We start from the raw sequence: 18,335 nt of genomic DNA on the forward strand, positions 1-18,335 counted from the left end.
AGTGTAACAAATATTCCAGAATACTGAGATTTGCTTTTTCACAGGAGAAGCAGAACACAAATTCTTGGCTGGTGGGGGGAGCATGTATCAGGGAAAGACACCAAAGCAGGAAAGTCCTGGGAGTTATTCCGAGAGGCCCAGAATGTCTACACAGAAGTTCAAGGACATGCCCTGAGTGGAAGGAATGGACCATATATAATAAAAGCACACTCACCACAATCCTAAATAGCAATTTTTCCTGGGTAGAAATGGGATACATTTGTGTGTGTGTGTTTGCTTTTCTATGTTTTCCAAATCTATAAGAAACAAAACATTTTTGTAATAGGAAAAAAAAGCAAATAAAAATGTTATAGTTCAAAAATTTATCCCAGTGGGGCTTCCCTGGTGGCGCAGTGCTTAAGAATCCGCCTGCCAGCACAGGGGACACGGGTTCAAGCCCTGGTCCGGGAAGATCCCACATGCCCCGGAGCAACTAAGCCTGTGCACCACAACTACTGAGCCTGTGCGCTAGAGCCCATGAGCTACAACTACTGAGCCCACGTGCCTAAAGCCCGTGCTCCGCAACAAGAGAAGCCACCACAGTGAGAAGCCCGCGCACCGCAACGAAGAGTAGCCCCCGCTCGCCGCAACTAGAGAAAGCCCTCACGCAGCAACAAAGACCCATCGCAGCCAAAAATAAATAAATTTATATAAAACAAAACTATCCCAATGAAATTGATGAGATTTTAGTATCTTTTAGGGTTTTTTTTTTTTCTCTTTTTGTTTTAGTTTCAATACAGCTTCGTATTCCTAGACCGTATTCCTAGACTCCAGCTCCCACTGTAGCTCCTTAAAGAATTGATTAGGCTTCCTGGCCGTTTTTCCGGGAATTGTTTCAACATTACCTAAATGTGTGTAGGCAACACTGTGCTACCATCTGCTTCTAATGAAGACGATAATGATGAAGATCACAGCCCTGTGGGTTAAGACTCCATCAAAATGCATATGTGTTTACAAAGCTGTGGCTATTAATTTAGGTCACTGCTTTGGTAGAAAGGGAACAGTGTTTTAACATCTTTTTGCTTCTGCTTTCAAGGATCTCTATTTCCCACCTAGATGTGCTGTAGGTTTGGAGGTTTGAGGACTCCCTTACCATCCCACTGGGTTTAACCTTTGAATGTAATTTCAAAGACCTGACGGTGGGGATCAGTGTAACAGCTTTATTAGTCTTAGAAATTGTGTAAGAACCACCAGTGTAGGATATCTGAACAGAGTTGGTTTGGAGACTACTACTTGGGTCTGAGGACACATGGGACTCCCTTGCCCCCTCCCCCTTCATGCTAACAGGACCTGCAGGCAGCCATTATCAGATTTTCCCATTCGGTCACATGCTAAGAAGCTGCACTGGGACAGAGGGTGGATATAGTCTTATTACACCAAGACAGGAAGCAGAAAGGAATTATGGATCCACAAGGTGAGCAAAGAGAGAGAGAAGCATGACTCCCAGTAACCAATTTCGTAGAAACCCAAGAAAACTGCTAGAGAGAAAATCTGAAATTGCTCACTGCAATATCCCCACTCATGGGGAAGAGAGCAGAGTCTCTCCTGACATTGGAAGAAAAGGTTGACTGTTCCTCCCCCCCCCCCGCCCCTAACTTTTGTTCTCTCTTAACCCATTGGGTCCAAAGGCCAAGACTCTGGCAGCCAGGAGGGTTGTGTTAGATCATTAGCGCATTGAGGCTTCTGCCGGTGAGCCCAGAACTACAGCGGTCCCTCTTATGACTTGGGCAGTGCAGCTCTTGTCCCTAGAGGCCCTCAAGAAGAGTCAGGATAGGACATTAGTTAAATTAGCATCACAGGCATGCAGCATCTAGGCCATCACTTCTTCACCTATTTCTCATTCCACAGTATATCATCCAAATATTGCATAACAGGATAAACAACGAATAACATAAAAATGCCTCAAATTTGAATGTGGATTTCCCCCATTATTAAATTCCGAGAGAGGAAATAAAATAAAAATCAGCTCTGCCTCATAAATTACAGTTTAGAGAACTAAACCCAAAGCTCCTTGCTCCCCGTTAGGTAGACTAACACCCCCCGCCCCCAACTCCAGTAAGATGTCCACGTCCTAATCCCTGGACCTGTGCATATGTTACCATATGTGGCAAAGGTAGCAGATAGAAGTAAGGTTGCTAATTAGCTTTAACACAGGGAGATAGTCCCCGGATAATCTGAGTGGATCCAATGTAATCATAAGGGACCATAAATGGGGGAGAGAAAGGCAGAAGAGGTCAGACCCAGAGAGAAGGCAGCAGGAGAAGGACTCTGCCTAACGTTCCTGGCTTTGAAGATGGAGGAACGGGGCCTTGAGCCTAGGAATGCGGGCAGCCTCCTGAAGCAGCAAAAGTCAAGGGAACAAACTCTTCTAGAACCTCAAGTGGGCCACACAGGCCTGCCAAGACCTTCGTTTTAGCCCAGTGAAGTTAATTTATTTAGCTAATGTTTATTTTGAATTTTCAGAACCATAAGATAATACATTTGTGTCACTTCTTATGATAAACTAGAATCTAGAATCCTACTTCCTTATCCTTTTCTCCCTCAGCCAGATGTAACTCACCTGGAGGGAGTTTGGGTTCTTTGGCAGAAGTTGCATCCCAGGCCGCCACCTGCTCGAATGGGTGCTGCTTTTAGCACCTCCACAACTGAATTAGTGCAGCTCCAAGCTTCTCATGACTGTCATGTTTCCAGAGTCAGTTAGGACACATAAGAATATCACAGCACCAAATTCGTGCCAACAGAATTTAGATAGCACAACTAACCCTCACCCAGGTTCCAGAGCAGCTCCCACACAAAGTACTGTGTTTCCAGATCCTAGTACACAATTTAGAGAAGAACCCAGGCTCACAGTTTTGTCTCCACCTATGAATGTAACAGAGACCTAGTGCTGGCTGAGAAAAGGGGGGAAATATTTGGGGCTTCAGTTCTGCTGGGATGCAGGTCTCTTTCTCCCATGGGTCTCAATCTAAAATCAGGATGAAGAGATCTTCTATTGAGAGGCTAATTGTGACCTTCTGATTTATTGGGAGTAGGGGGTGTGGGGAAATCCATCTATCACACAGCGTCTCCTAGGATTTAAAGTTACACACAGATGCTCCCTCTTAGGATCTGGCCCTCTGAAATGCCATTTCTGTTCTTAACTGTAGGTTCCAGAACTCAACACTGAACTACAGCGTTCAGTGTACAGTCTCTGTACACTAGCGGCATTGGCTCTTAGGAGGTTTCCTCACATTTACAATGTTTATAACGGGGAGCTCACTGAACCAACCTCACTGCCTTGCTTTCCCCGTGATGTTATCCACCCACAGCAAGATGCCCAGGCATATTTTATTGCTGTGTATTTTATTGCTGTGTATGAGTGGCTATTGCTTCTACCTCTTGCGCTTGATTTACACAGGCTTAGGAAGCTTCTCTCTTGAGGGTAGTCCTCCAGTTTTCTACATGCGTCTCAGTTTAAAACTACCTTCAGCAAATTCATGAACTTCCAAAAGCATGTGTGCCTCTGGGGGCCAGTAAGAAGACCCTAGACCATGAGCCTCCCCGGCAAATCTTCCCATCTCTCAACTTTTGAATTTTCCAAGCCTTGACTAACCTGTTCTATTTTCCCAGCAGTGAAGTTTCTTTCTTTCCTCATTGTTCTATCACAGAGGGGTAAGTCTCTGAGTACTCCAGTTCCTCTGTTTTTCCTCCCCCTCCTTCTCAGCAGGCCAAGTGAAGTTTAAAACTTTTTAACCTACTTTCTAAGTTGCTTCTCTTTCTTCTCAATCATATGTGGGGCTAACCCTGTGCGCGGGATCACCGTGCTTTCCTTCCTTTCACTTTGCTCTTGGGCTAAGCACACACACCTTCAGATTCTCTTTCGTTTTGTCCCCAGCCTGAGAGATAAAAATTCACTCGGTTCCAGGTCGGCCAAAAATAAATGCAACCCACCACCCAGGGGATCTAATTTCAATCATGTTGACCTTTACATCTGAAATTTAGGATGTTATCTGTCCTGAATCTCTCTACTCCGTAAATGTCCTAGTTGTGTTCCCCTCATAGTAGTAAATAGCTGTTCTCATGAGCAGCTGTGTTATTTTAAAAACTCAGTAAATACATTATGCTGATATTCCCTTAATAACCTGCACAAATCTCATGTAACCTCTTCATGCATCTGTCCCAGGCCTTGGGGTGGTTCCCATTTGCTCTTATGATTCACCGGCCACCCCTCCCTAACCCCCTCACCCCTGCCTGCTAAGAGGAGGTCTCCCAGTAACGCCACAGACAGTCTTTCTGTGGGGAACATCCTGGCTCACTCTAAGAATGTACTGTTTAATGTGGCTAAATTTGGGGGAGAAATCCAGTCTCCTATTTAGTAACCACTAAATCATCCCCTTCGTTTTTAGTTCTCCCTTTCAAAGCAATTAAATATGGCACACCTCCTTCTCCCATTCATATCCGTGTTCTCTCAGATGTTGAGTTCTCAGCCTTTTGGTTAAGAAAATTCCTCACTTGGTCCGTTTCAATGGGCACATCCTCTTTCAGTTTTTCTTTCACTTTTCTACTGCTCTTCTCTGACTTGACAATAAAAACATGCTTTTTAAAAAACTAATTCTGCTCCAACATAACTGACCAAACTCCATGCCTGAAAACAGTCTGTTTCAGACATAGGATGTTTTCACGCTTTTTCCATTTAATAGGCTTTCTGTCTCAATCCACCAAGATGACATGTTGCCGAAAAAGGAGGAAATCTTCCTTTTTATTGAAAAGGAAGATTGAAAAATACAACATTTCCCTGCCATTGATCTCAGTATGGGTCTCTGAAACCCATGTTCAGGGCTTATGGAGGAAATAATCTAGAACCAGCTTGAGGCCCTGTGGATAGGACTCCACAGTCTCTGGAAGCTGAATGAATCCAAGTGTCCACAGCTCCCTCTTTTTCTGGATGAAATTCAAAACAAAAACAAAACCAAAACAGAATTTGGGAAAGCTGCTCTAGTACTTTCTGTCAAAGCCCTAGTATTAACAATCTAAAGGTCAAAACATCACGCATGAATGTTCTGGATGTACAATTTGGTTGCTTTTGGTAGTTTAAAGTCCCAGTAATATAATGTCAGCCTGTCACTGCAATGATGTACACATCCTGCTGCAACTTTCTAGGCCAACACTTGGCATATCAGCCTCCCATGAGCAAGGACTCAGATTCTCCAGAAAGTTGCTTTCTCTCTAAACGGCACAGAGTATGAGGAAATGTTTGATGCTCAAATCCTACTACTTGCTCCTCTTGCTGTCTTCCTGTCTGAAATCTGGTGAATAGAAGTATCAAATGGCAAACAGACTGGAGATTGCTACTTGGGCCTGGGCCCCAACACAGCATCCTGGTCTATCCGTACCTAAGTAAAGCAGCTGGACCCACTGACAGGCCACGCTGATGTACACAAAGGGTTTTAGACTGAAAAGCTGGAGCAGGGGCCCAGTCCCAAAATGGGATTAGGACCAGCACAGATGAGTTTAATTCACTGAAAAAGAAAACAGTGGAGCACCCACTGGAGTCTGCCACCTGGAAGACACTGGCACAGCAGTTGAAAGCAGAGCTCAGGGGCCATGGTTGGGGCCAACAGAACGGTCTGAGCCCCCCTCCCCTTGTCCCACCCCAAGCCCTGGAAGAGCCAGCCTTTCCCCAGACAGCCTGGGCCTCCCAGTGCATCTCTTCTTGGGCCTCAGGAGCAAAGAGCAGAACGCTTAGGGATGCAGCGCTCCCCCTCCCTCAAGCACAGGCCAAAGCTTGAGGGACCCGTGTTTCCAAGCCCAGGATCTGGCCTCGGAGCTGAGCCTCTAACGCCACAGCCCACAGAGCCCTCCAGCCCTAAGTGGAGCCCACGTCCCCGCCACAGAACAAAGGGGCGGCATCCTCCATCACTGACCCTCTCCTCTCCTGTTGCATGAGGTTATTTTACTTAAAACTCAAAGGGGATAAAAAAAAACACAAACCTTACTTACTGTTTGCTGAGGCTTCCAGGGAAAGAGAATATTGGCCTAAAGCAGTGGTTCTCCAAGCCTGGGGCCCGGTGGAGTAGCATTGGCGTCACCTGGGAACTTGTCGGAAGCGCAAGCTTATTGGGCCCAGACCCAACGAATCAGAAATGCAGTGGGTGGGGCTTAGCAGTCTTCGGTTTCACACGCCCTCCAGGTGATATAGGACCACTGGACTAAACAAGGGCATAATTACACTAATCAGAAGAGCTACTTCTCCACACGTGGAAAGGGGCAAACATGCAGAGAAAGAAAAAAGCCCACTCCAAGACTTTCTCTTTGTGGAGAGAGAAGGACAAACCTATAGGGGGTGTGGAGAGGAATTCAGACATTTCTTTCCTATCAGATGATTTTTCAGTAAAATAAAAAGATGAGAAATAGTCACTAAGAACCAATTCTGGATTACTGAAACTGGTCTTCTCATTGCTGTCTATCAGGTTTATTTTTCTAGAAATCAAGTTTAGTATTCTACCTTGCTCAAAGATAGTGCTTAGCTAACTATTCCTACTGAGTAAAGCCTCAGTTATCTAGCATGGAAAACAAAGCCAGTCACAACTTGCCTCAAACCATCTTTCGACCTAATTTAAGCTCATGTTCAGTTCTATGCATCAAACATAGATGCTTAAATGCTTATGCTTACGAAGTAAGCAACTTTGCATAAAAAAGCAGAAGAGTTTCCACCCTCCAGGGTAGTCTCCTGTATCAGAAGCCCCCAGGGAGCAAGTTAGCAATGCAAAGGTTCAAATGCATCCCCAGAGAATTGGCTATGTCACGCCTGGAAGGGGGCCTATATGTATACACTTGTCAAGGGCTTCAGATGAGTCAGCTGAGTCCACGTGAAATCACCTGTTGAGAAATTCTGTTGCACATATTTAATAAACTGTGATCCCTGGCAAGTGCCTAGACTTTAAGCAAGTGCCTATTAATTACTGAGTGGTTAACAGTCATCCTTTCCACATTCAGATATTTCCATTTCATAAAGCCCTCTAACCTACCTCATTGAACCATCCTAACACCTTACAGCATGAAAACATTTACTTATTTCACACATTTAAAACACACAATAAGGACAAAAAGAATTCACATCATTTCCACTGAGGTGTCTAGTACTTAAATGCCTTCAAACTTGAAAGGCAGGGACACCAGAGGCAGCACAGCACTGCACCTAGGATTCTAGACGCATCAACAGAACTGCTCTCATTAAGGTCTTCACCTGGGCTCCTTTTCCAAGGAGGGCTTCCACATCTAACTTTAGGTGGCTGTTCAGGGTTGCTCTGCCAAAGTGCAGCCGTGATCATTTCTTCTCTTAATTTTGTCATTAACTTATGTTTTCCTTCTCTGCAAAGTCTCAGAACAAATAGATTCTGTTTGCATGAATAATGCACCATGTTCCCAGGTACAAAGAGAAGTGTAAGTCTGCACAGCTGCACAAGGAATATTAACCAAGATCCATTTCCAAGGCTTTGCCTGCATCAAAGGTCTTAGAGACCATTTGGGAAAATCTTTCTTTTCTTTGGTTAATCTTTTGAAATTCTTTCCCTTCCACTCCCAGCATTTTAAATTCCTTCATCAAACCAAGCACACACTTTTTAGTAATGGACTAGGAGTCAGAAGCCTGGGTTCTAGTTTTAGATCTGCTACTAGCTGCTGCAGGACTGTGGACAAAACATTTGACCCCACCGAGACTCAGTTTTCCTATCAGCAAAATGGACCTGATGAGGGGATGAATTAGGTGGTCCCTAAAATTCTTTGGCTCTATGTAGTGGAGAAGGGGTATATGAAATTCTCCATCCAAATCCAGATAGTGTAAAGCATCCTATTCTAATAAGGATGACCTTACTCCCAGATATTTCCCTACTCTGGCAGTCATTTCAGGCTGAGATATTTGCACATGCAAGATTCTAAGAGTTGAGGAAGAGGAATGTGATGGACTCAGAGCTGTTTCATAGCCTGAGGAAAGGTTTTTAAGAGCTGCCATTTCACATGTTGTGCCGGAGTGGGGTCGTCCGTGCTACTGAGTCCTTATGCTTCTCTCAATCCTATTTCAAGAGAGAATGTTGAGGCTTATCCTGAACTGGAAACTCTGTTAGCCTGAGATGAAAATACAGCCATGAATTAAAGCACCCTGGAGTCAGTGGTCGCTGACCAAGTGTATGAATATTTGACTCTCTCTGCTGTTAATGGCAGATTGAAAGACAATGTGTGGAAATGGCTTCATTTTACTTTACCAGGGTAAACTAATGTAGGTAATTAAGATTCACTGCCTGATTAACTTCAAATGGCTATACAGAGAGCAACATAATTCTGTTACTCTCTAAATATCAAGGTTTATCCATATAGTAAAAACGAAATTGTACATAATCGAAGGTCTGGTTATCCGTTCGTGTTTGATCCTTAATGATGCACATCCCTTTAGAATACTCATGCTGTGTCCTCTGTTTATGAAGGGCAGACAAGAGGGTCCCAGAGGTTAATGACTGTGCAGGTCTCCTAGCTAGCTGGTGACAAAGACAGGTCTCAAAGAAGAAGCCCTCATGGTAAATTAGTGCTCTTTCAAATTAGTCATTGCAAGGATTCATTTTTGTTAAGAGAAATTCTTTACATTTTATTGTTCATGGTTCATTGAGCCATCTGGGATCAAGGGCATTTTGGACATTGGGCAGTGCTGGGGGTAGGGATGAAAAGAAAGAAGGGAGAGTCCTCATTTTTCAAATGGACTCAAGTGCCATTTATCTTTCATAATCTACCAACAAGGTAAGCTAAACCCTAGCCCCATCCCTCATGAAAAGATGACTTCAAAAGACACACTTTAGAAATAAACTAAGTCAGAAAATGTGTTGCCCAGGGTTTATCAGGCTCTGAACAGTTTCTCACACAAGGCACAATAAGCAGTGCCGCTTCCGGGAGGCTGAGGGAGGGCTGGCTAGCCCCAGAGTGAAGTTCAAGGGTCCGGGGATGCAGAGGAGCTGCCCAGAGGAACCAGGAAGGCAAAGGGCCAAGAAGTCAAGTACAAGCTGTGTCCTAAGGGTGCCCAGCATCAAGCTGAAGAAACTCACTTCAGCCACCGACTGTGAGGAGTGCACTCCAGCCAATAAAAGGAAACAAAGTCCAGGTGCCAGAAGCCAGGTAGATCCTGGGGAATGTGAGAAATGTGAAAAAGATCAAGTTCATCACTGGGCCCAGGTCTGAAATATCCATGGTTTTTTGACAAGCTCCTGGCCCTTGGGGTTTGCCACATGAATGAATGAATAGATGGACAGTGGCAGATTATCTATGGGAATAGTGTTTCTTTTTCTTCTTTTTCAAGAGAATGTGACAAATCATGTCACAATATTGGCAGGAATGAGAATCACTGTGGAACCCCTGGGGTGGCCTGCTCAGAAGGGTAATCAGTAGGATCATCCTCTCGAGCAAGAAGATCTGATGCGACCCTTTGTGTTTTAAAGTTTTAAAGAGAAAAGCTCATCCCCAGTAAGGGAAAGGAAGGGGTGGATCTGGGTTCCTAAAGTAACGAATGCTTGAACATGTCTTAGCTCCGACATTTGAGGAGGTAGCAATGCTTGAAGACTCACAGTTAACTGGTCGAGCTAAAACTGTCCGTATTCTGACCTGAGAGACCAGCATAGAAGCGCTAGCAGTGGACCCAGTCTCTGACCTGGGTCAGCCTTCGGAGCCTCTCCTCCTGATAGCTCAAGGCTTCTGCTGGAGAGACCTGCTCGCTGCTCGCTGCCCGCCTCCTTGCGAGCCAGCATTCCTGACGTCCCATGCCAATAAGTGGCAGCATCACCACTGGCCTGCCTCAGCCCAAATCTTTGCTGAGTGCTCTTTCAATCAAATGCCCTCTCCCCTAAGCACAACAGCGGGGAGTGGGCAGCCCTAAACTGAAGACTCACTGCAGCAGAAAATGATGCAGAGGCATCATTGATGACAGTGATGACATTGATGACAATGTCCTGGGTCTGCAGCCACTGTGGGAGGGGTACTTGGACCAGTTACTGTACATGGATGCAACTCACCAAGGTCAACTCCTTCTCAGCCACCGGTGCCTCTTTTGCCAACCGGAAATGAACTGCCCTCTCCTTCCACCCTTGGCTGCAAAACCCAGTACAGGGAGGAGGAAGATTCTATAGGGGAGGGCTGAATACTTGTCAGAGCTTTTACTCATTATTGATGGCTGGTGTGATGGGGCCAGGGGAGAGAGTGAGCATTTGTATTCTAGAGACAGAATGGTCACAGCAAGCACACTCCATTACCACATTGGGGGCATCCCTGTTTCAGAACGAGCAAATTAATTAAAGGATGAATGGATTAATTATGTTTATAGGAGATTTGTCCTCTTTTAAAGGCACCAGAAGGACACACCAGTCTTGACTTTAGCCATTCCTGTTTCTGCAAGAAGTGACTTTGCTGTACACCTGAAACTAACACAACATTGTTAATCAACTATACTCCAATATAAAATAAAAAGTTAAAAAAAAAAAGTGACTTTGGCACCACGAGCGACTGTCAGTCTTAACTATGACCTCAGAAAATTTTGATTAGATGCAAGTTAATTTGCTCTGAGCCATTCCCTAGGGACACAGAAGGTCAGACCTAGAACCCATCATCCCGATAAGAGGCTCCTACGAGCTCAGGACTCAATGCTGAAAGCAGAGTTTGGTGACCGTTTGGAAAGGCATCTTGAGTGGAGAGTGTGTCCTGGCTTGGCCACTGGGAGACTCAAGTTCTAAAGCACAGCTCTACTTACAACCTGTGAGAACTCAACAGGAAAGTGGGAAAGATTTGTCTTTTGTTTTTTAATTCTCAAAACTTAGCCCAGCGTAGGAACTCAATAAAGCAAAGAGCGGGGAAGAGAGAGCCAGGGACAGAGGGAAAAATCTGCTGGCCTCCCTCATGAACTTTCTATGGTGACCCCACAGGGAGAAGTGGGGAAGATGCTTTGTGAACTAAACACTGCTATGTAAGTTCAAGAGTTTTGTGGGATAAAAGTTAGCCTCTAAATGCCACAATTGGAAGTTTAGCAAAAAGTCTGACAGTCTCGTTTTCAGAACTCTTTGCAAGGGTACTTGATGTGAAGGTGCAAAAAACTAGCAGCTGCAGTTGCTGCAGTTCTGTCTTCAGCTCCATGATGTTTCCCCTGGCCAAAAATGCACTAAGTTGCCTCTGAGTTCAAAGCATTCAGCAAACAATGGCAAGGCAGAGCCACCGGAAGCAGGCACCTGATTTCCATGACAAATATGGTAACGCTGTATTAGCTAATGGAGCCACTTTCTGTGTTGCCGGATGGGCATATACAGCAACACAAACTGGAATAGAATGGAACCTGTCCCCTGTTGGTAGAGTTGCCCCAAAGGGAGGAAGAGATCAGTAATCATCCCCGCTGGTTTAATGCTGAATTGTTTCAAAACCGACTCATAATTGATGCCAAGTAAAAGCACTGTGTACCCATTACAATATGGCATGATTGAAGATTTAAAAAATAAAAGTTTGACAGTCCCTTCTGGAAGGATCCACACAGGATTTTCCTGCATGGAACAAGATCCAGTTTACATAGCCCATGTTCTGGGTCACGGCCCCCCTTCTTTGGAACATGAGGGGTTGGTTCCCTTGGGTGTCCCGGGGCCAGGCTCTACTGAGAAATAAACACCTTGGTGGTACCACGTGTTCATGGGTCCCCGTTTACACTGTGTCAGGAGTAAATGGAGCTGGTGGCACAGGAATGCCATCCAGGATGGGACCGTGGCCAGGAGGGAGGGAGGGGGGAGATACGGGCTGGCAGTGGGTTGCGATACCAGGCCAGGGGTACCCACGCCAACTGCACTCAGGGCTTCAGTGCATCTTTAAAGAGAAACATGTTCTTAACCATTTGTTGGGTTTTGGGCAGTACAGTTGGGTAGACAAGAGAACAGGTTCTACAACCAGACTGCCTAAGTTCCAACCGCGGCTTTGTTTCTTTCTAGCTCTAAACCTGGATGAGTCTCGTAACTTCTCGATGGACACGGGGATGATGATAGTATCTACCTTGTCAGCTTGTTGAGAAGGCCCTGGGGCTGGTCACAGCCACAGAACAAGTGTTTGGTAATTATTTGCTCTCCTGGAGACTCCTCCCAGGTGTGCCCAGGTCAAACACTTGAATCAAAATCGAATAATTATGGTAAAAGAGGCATTGGTCAAGCGATAGGCATGTTCACAAACAATGTCTCCTTCAGCCACATATATCTCAGTCTTCACCACAACACCGCGAGGAAGGAGTATTTTGCTTATCACAGGCACAAAAACTGAGGTCATAACTGGTGTTCAAGGTGGCACCGCTGATAAGCACACCAGTCTGGGGTCCACCCAGACCTGCTTCTTGGAAAACAGCACAAGCAAGGGCTGTGTTTGCCAACACAGATCTCATCACCACGAGAAGGATCTGTGCAGACAACATGGTAGTTTCTGAAGGAGACCTGAGTCTGACTTCAGCAGCAGGTGGGAAACAAAATACAGTTGGTCCTCTGTACCCACAGATACTGTGTTACACCATTTTATATAAGGGACTTGAGCATCCACAGATTTTGGGATCCTCGGGGGTTCCTGAAACCAATCTCCCACAGACACTGAGGGACAACTATGGTCAGTAGCTGCAGATGGAACATTCTCCCATAATCACGGAGGCAGGTCACAAGGCATGGAAGCTACAGGCAGGGACCTCTGAGGCAGAGGAATCTAAAATGTTGCTCCTAATCTTTAATGAAAGATAAAAGCTGAAAACTCAAAGATCCTCTGTTTAAAAATGCCCTTCAGGCTTTGCCCAACTGAATGGGGAAAATATCCAGCTCAAAACCCTAGAAATAACTGGGGATGTCAGATTCTAGCTTTGGCTGAAAACCAGGTAAGGAGGGATCAGGTCTTTGAAGAAGGTCTGATGAAGTCTCTGAGCTCCAGGCCCACCAGAAGCCATGCCCAGCGAGGCTTCTCTCCCCCGTCCTAGATGAAATTGTCAGAGATGGCCTCTGGAAGTTTGAGGAAGGGGAAGCACCATGTAGCAAGGATTCATCCCTAAACCTAATCTGTATTCCTCAACAACTTCCCTGGAGAAGCTCTCTGCCGTGCCAAAGGGAGAAGATATTTTCATTCCATGTTTTATAGACTTGCTTCCTTGCTGATGCAGGGAATACCACTCTCCTGGCTCCTAACTCTGCTGGATAGGCACAGATGATTATATGCTTTAATTTCACTTCTTTGAATAGGAGCAATTTCATTTCTTTGAATAGGAAGAAGATGATCGCCAGTAATGTATATGAAAGTCTTATAACAAACAAAAGTAAAGGGTTATGCAAAAATGTATAAGGAATGATGGTGATCACGGTTATAAAGATAAATGTTATGCAGCAAAGGGAAGAAAACCTAAATTTTAATGACAGAAGAATAATTAATAAACTGTGTCTTATCTATATGATAGAGGTCTAGATGGCCATTAAAAGTCATTTTACAATGAACTTTTTATGATGAAAGAAACTGTTTATGGACTAAGGCTGTGTGAAAATCACATACTGCCTGCCTGCAGGTAAGCTAGATGGATAGATGGACGTAGAGACAATGAGAAGGAAGGGGAAAGGAAGAAAGTTACAATATATAAATAGGATTTACCTCAGAGTGGGTATACCAGTGATGAGCTTTATTTTCTCTTTTACTTTTATTTCTTTCGTTCTACCCTGCCTTGTTCTGAAAGCAATTTAAAGTTGTTTACAGCATACACACAAGATAAAATTAAATTTGAGAAAATGTAAGCAGATGAGGAATAAATATAAGAAAGATAAGCTATAGCCAGCAGGGTGGCTGGTATGTGGAATGAATTCTGTGAAGCCCTACACAGCAGACAGAGATCGACCACACATTCACCCCTAAGCTTTCTAGCCACCAGCACAGAGAGGGAGGCACGGTAGATGATGTGGCCTCTACTTCATTTTGAGGACAAAATGAAGCATTCACAGGAAAATAAAGCAAAATGATTCCATTTAAGAAAACAAGAAAGAAAGTTCTCCCATGTTCTCTGCTCATCGGGACACTGTGGAAGGTGGTAAATAGTGGGGCAAAGTTTGTCGCCCTCTGTGACCCAGCGAGTCACTTTCAGGGAATCCAAGCAGCCTCTGTGTGAGTTGAAGACACAGTGCCAAAGTAAGCCTAACAGCTACAGTGGAGGGAGGGTTACTAATTCCAGGCTCTGTGCTGACTCCTGCAAACTATCTCATCTAATCCTCACACAGCCGTACATCGTATAATCATCATTCCTCATAGACCTGGAAACAGTTTAGAGAATAACTCAAACTCAATGAGCTGGCACATGGCAGGGCCAGAATTCGGACTCTCCATGCCCAACATGGTTCACCATCACGCCCTATTGCTTTTCAATCCAGAAAAAAATAAGCAGGGCTCCATACAGGGCAATGGCACTATGCCAAAGTGTAGTTCAGTGAAAAAAGCCCAAGAGGGGATCGTTTTTGTCTTTTTTGTATTTCCAAGCTTTGGCCAATGATTAGGTTTACTTTTAAATTGTCCACCCTTTTGGATTCCCTGCACCACTTCTCAAGCCCCTCTGACTTGCACTGCTTCCACCTGACTTTCAGAGTTCTGGAGGCATCTGTTTCTCTCTACCTGATAAAGGACCTCCCTCGGGATGCAGAGACTCACCTTGGTTGTAAGTAAGCTCCCCCTCATCCTGCAGCTTCTACAGGTCAAACGTTAAGCCCATCAATAAACTATTTCTATGAGGTGAGTCTTCAAACTGAACTTAAATCAACTGTGAACACATCGCTGAGCCCCTCCTACACAGCCCTTCTTTGCCTCATTTCTCTCTTTGACTCCTCACCCCATCCTTTGGAGTGCATGTTCTATTAGACCCAACAGGTGGAGGAAGTAGGGAGACCCAGGAATTTAAAATGATATTAAACTGACCAAAACAATATTTACTAGAACTGGTAATGTTGATTGGAAATAAGTGCCCTCATACATTCACATTTGGAATATAAACAAGAATAACCTTCATTCCTGAGGACAGTTTTATAAAGCATGCCAACAGCGTTGACAGTATACAGAGCCTTTGAACCAGAAATTCCACTTGAGTAGATTATTCTAAGGAGACAAGGATAAATGAAGGCAAAATTTAGCTAGTAGGATGTTTCCTAGCACTGTTATAATAGGGCAAGCCTGGAAGCCAAATGTCTAAAAATAAGAGTTTGTTTAAATAAATTGGGGTCTACCTTTATAAACAAATAGCACGCATCCACATAAAAGCGATGTCGTAGAACGAACTATATTGACTTTAAAATTATTTTTGCTTCTGATGTATTTAAAATGAGGAAAGTGGGTAACAAAACAATTTGTGCAACATGATCTCATTTCTCAAAGGAACACTGTAATGTGAATATGTAAGGAAAAAAATCTAGAAAGATATAAAGATGTACTCGAAAATGTTGATAGTAGTTATTTCTAGAGTTGTTATTACCAGTAGATTTTAATTTCTTCTTTTTGTATATATGTTTTTTAAACTAACCCATAGTGAAGATGAATTACTCTGTAAAAAATGAAAAGGAATTTAAAAATGAAACAGGCAAAACATACCAAGGCTTCAGTTTTGCATTTCTGTTTATATAAAAGAAAAGAGCCAAGATATGGATTTAAAAACTGACAAAGCCAGGTCAGAATATTCTTCTGTGTTTGTCTCTGGCATTGCCGTGAGCGGAGCTAAAGATGTAACAACCCTTCACATCAGGTGGAGGTTGATGGAAGACACCCACCTAAGTATGGCACTGTCTCCTGAGGGATGCCAACCCAGGGATGTCAATAAAAGTAACCCAGAGCTTTCTCTCTCTAACGCTTTCAAGTTCAAACCAATTTTTATAATAGTCGTAAGAAATTTCCTTTCACCCAAACCCTCCCCATCTTTGATTTCACAAGCCCACACCTACCCCAGTGGACCCAGCAGTGGTTTATTATAGCTTTCACGGAAGCAAAAAGCACTTGGTAATCAAAGATAATTCTGCTCCCACATGAATAAACGCAGTTCAGATTTGTCTGCCACTAAAAGTCCTCAAAGGAATAGAAGACATCAATGCATATGATTTTAGTTCTAAACTGTTTTTAAAATATGTTCCAGCACAGTTAATAGCAGAGTGAGCTAATGTACATCAGCACTTCTTTTTCTTGAAAGCTGCTTCCGTGTGTGACTGAACAGAAAGATGGATCCTGGCCTTTCATCTAAAATAGCATCCGAGAAAGTGAATGCTTTCCTTTGCCCCTTTCCTTTTCCCTGGTTTGGGAAAACTTTCATTCTCTAACAAAAACTTATTAAGTTTCTGCTAGAAAACACAAATATGACCATGTTTCATTGCAGTGGCTTTGAAATGGTACCCTGTACAAGCTCCCTTGCCTTGTTTCCGCTAGACCAACTGCCAAGCAAATTCTGGGCTTCCAGATAAAATGTCAAGGAGTTTCAAGGCTTAAAAATGTTAGAAGGCCACTCACCAAAGGGCAGTAGGGATACAAGGCCCCTCATGATGTAACCTTAGCTTGCCTCTCTCCATATTTCCATGAATTACTTGGATGGTTTGCATGTCCAGCGTACACCTTGTTCATTCATGCCTCAGTGGCTTCCCACACTCTGCCCTCTCTACTGGATCCACCTTCCTATCCTTGACTGCCTAGGAACTGCTGACACACTTGCTCAGACATCCCCCGCTTTGTGAAGCATTCAATGAACAAGGTCCTTTCCAACTTTCCCAGCAAGGTGAGCCCCTCCAATGTCAAGGCTACTTCCTGTGCCTTAGAGAGAATCCCATTATTACATGGGTCACACTCAGCTAGAGTCATGTTTTACATGTACATCTTCTTTACCAGAAAGTAAGAGTTTTGAGAGCAATGTCTAGGTCATATCTCTTTTTGATCCCAGAATTAGCACAGCACTCTTCTCAATAACTAAGGGCTCATAAAACTTAGTTGATCTAGACCAAAAGGCTACGTTGGGTCATCAGAGAGAGTGAAGAAAAAGGGAAAAGGGAAGTGGGGGGAGGAAGAGAAGATGGAGAAAGTGGAAGATGCAGGAGAGGAGGGAGAGAAAGAGGGGAGTATGGGGTGAAATACTCAAGAATGTGATGGTTTTAGAATCTTGAAATCTGGCTTTTTGTGTGGCCAAAATTTTCTTACCGTATTACATTTGTTGTTTAATTGATGTCAAGAGAAGGTGAGCAAATAGGGTAGTAATATTAAACTTTGTGTGTTTCCAGGAGAAAGTGCAGTGTTGAGGAATCTGTAGGTACATATTGGGACAGCAAGACACTCTTAAAAGTGTGTTTTAACAACTTATGCTTGAGAAATGATTATTAGACATCTAAATATCTTTCATATCTCTTTGTCCACTTTGCCTTTAAAATTCTCCATGACAACATTTCTCTAAGCATGTTCCATGGACTAGGTGGTGGGTGAGAAAAAAGATCAAATAATTCCTGTGGCTTAAAAACATTTAGGGGGCTTCCCCGGTGACGCAGTGGTTGAGAATCCGCCTGCCAATGCAGGGGACACGGGTTCAAGCCCTGGTCCGGGAAGATCCCACATGCCGCGGAGCAACTAAGCACGTGCGCCACAACTACTGAGCTTGCGTTCTAGAGCCCGAGAGCCACAGCTACTGAGCCTGCGTGCCACAACTACTGAAGCCCATGCGCCTAGAGCCTGTGCTCTGCAACAAGAGAAGCCTCTGCAATGAGAAGCCCGCGCACCGCAACAAAGAGTAGCCCCCACTCTCCACAACTAGAGAAAGCCCGCGCGCAGCAACGAAGACCCAATGCAGCCAAAAATAAACAAATAAATAAATAAATAAATTTATTAAAAAAAAAAATTTAGGAAATGTTAAGTTAAATTAAAATATTGTTTGTCTGCAAGACTACCCAGGTCTTTAAAATACTGTTACACATTTTGAATCTCTAAGAGTATTCAGAATTTCTCTAGTTCAGTTGACCATCGAATTCCTTTTTGATAGTGCAGCCCCTGGGTCTAAAACACACCTTAGAAAATGAAGTCCTACATAGTAAGTAGGGTAGATACTGTTCCTTGCCATTTATAAAGGGCACCGATACTAAAGAAAGTGATATCCTCAAGAGCATATGGTGATTAACAGTGAGGATGTCAAGCCAAGTACCAGAGACATTAGTTCACTGTGATTCCTAATCACTTTGAATATAATGCAATTTAGATTTTGGGAATGTTTATTTTGGCCTGAATCAAATTTCATACTTCAGAATTAGGTGTGG

At 43.9% G+C, this 18,335-nt stretch overlaps 1 long non-coding RNA gene and 1 pseudogene across 1 annotated transcript in view; one reads left to right on the forward strand and one right to left on the reverse strand.

The window, feature by feature from the left end:
- The window catches only part of LOC133105408 (uncharacterized), a 111,664-nt gene that overhangs the window by 81,936 nt on the left and 11,393 nt on the right, over window positions 1-18,335 (reverse strand). The gene's annotated exons all lie outside the window — the stretch shown is intronic.
- On the forward strand, window positions 11,171-11,422 carry LOC133105395 (cytochrome c oxidase subunit 7B, mitochondrial-like; annotated as a pseudogene).

Source organism: Eubalaena glacialis, chromosome 14 (assembly GCF_028564815.1).
Source record: "Eubalaena glacialis isolate mEubGla1 chromosome 14, mEubGla1.1.hap2.+ XY, whole genome shotgun sequence".
NCBI classification, from domain to species: Eukaryota; Metazoa; Chordata; class Mammalia; order Artiodactyla; family Balaenidae; genus Eubalaena; species Eubalaena glacialis.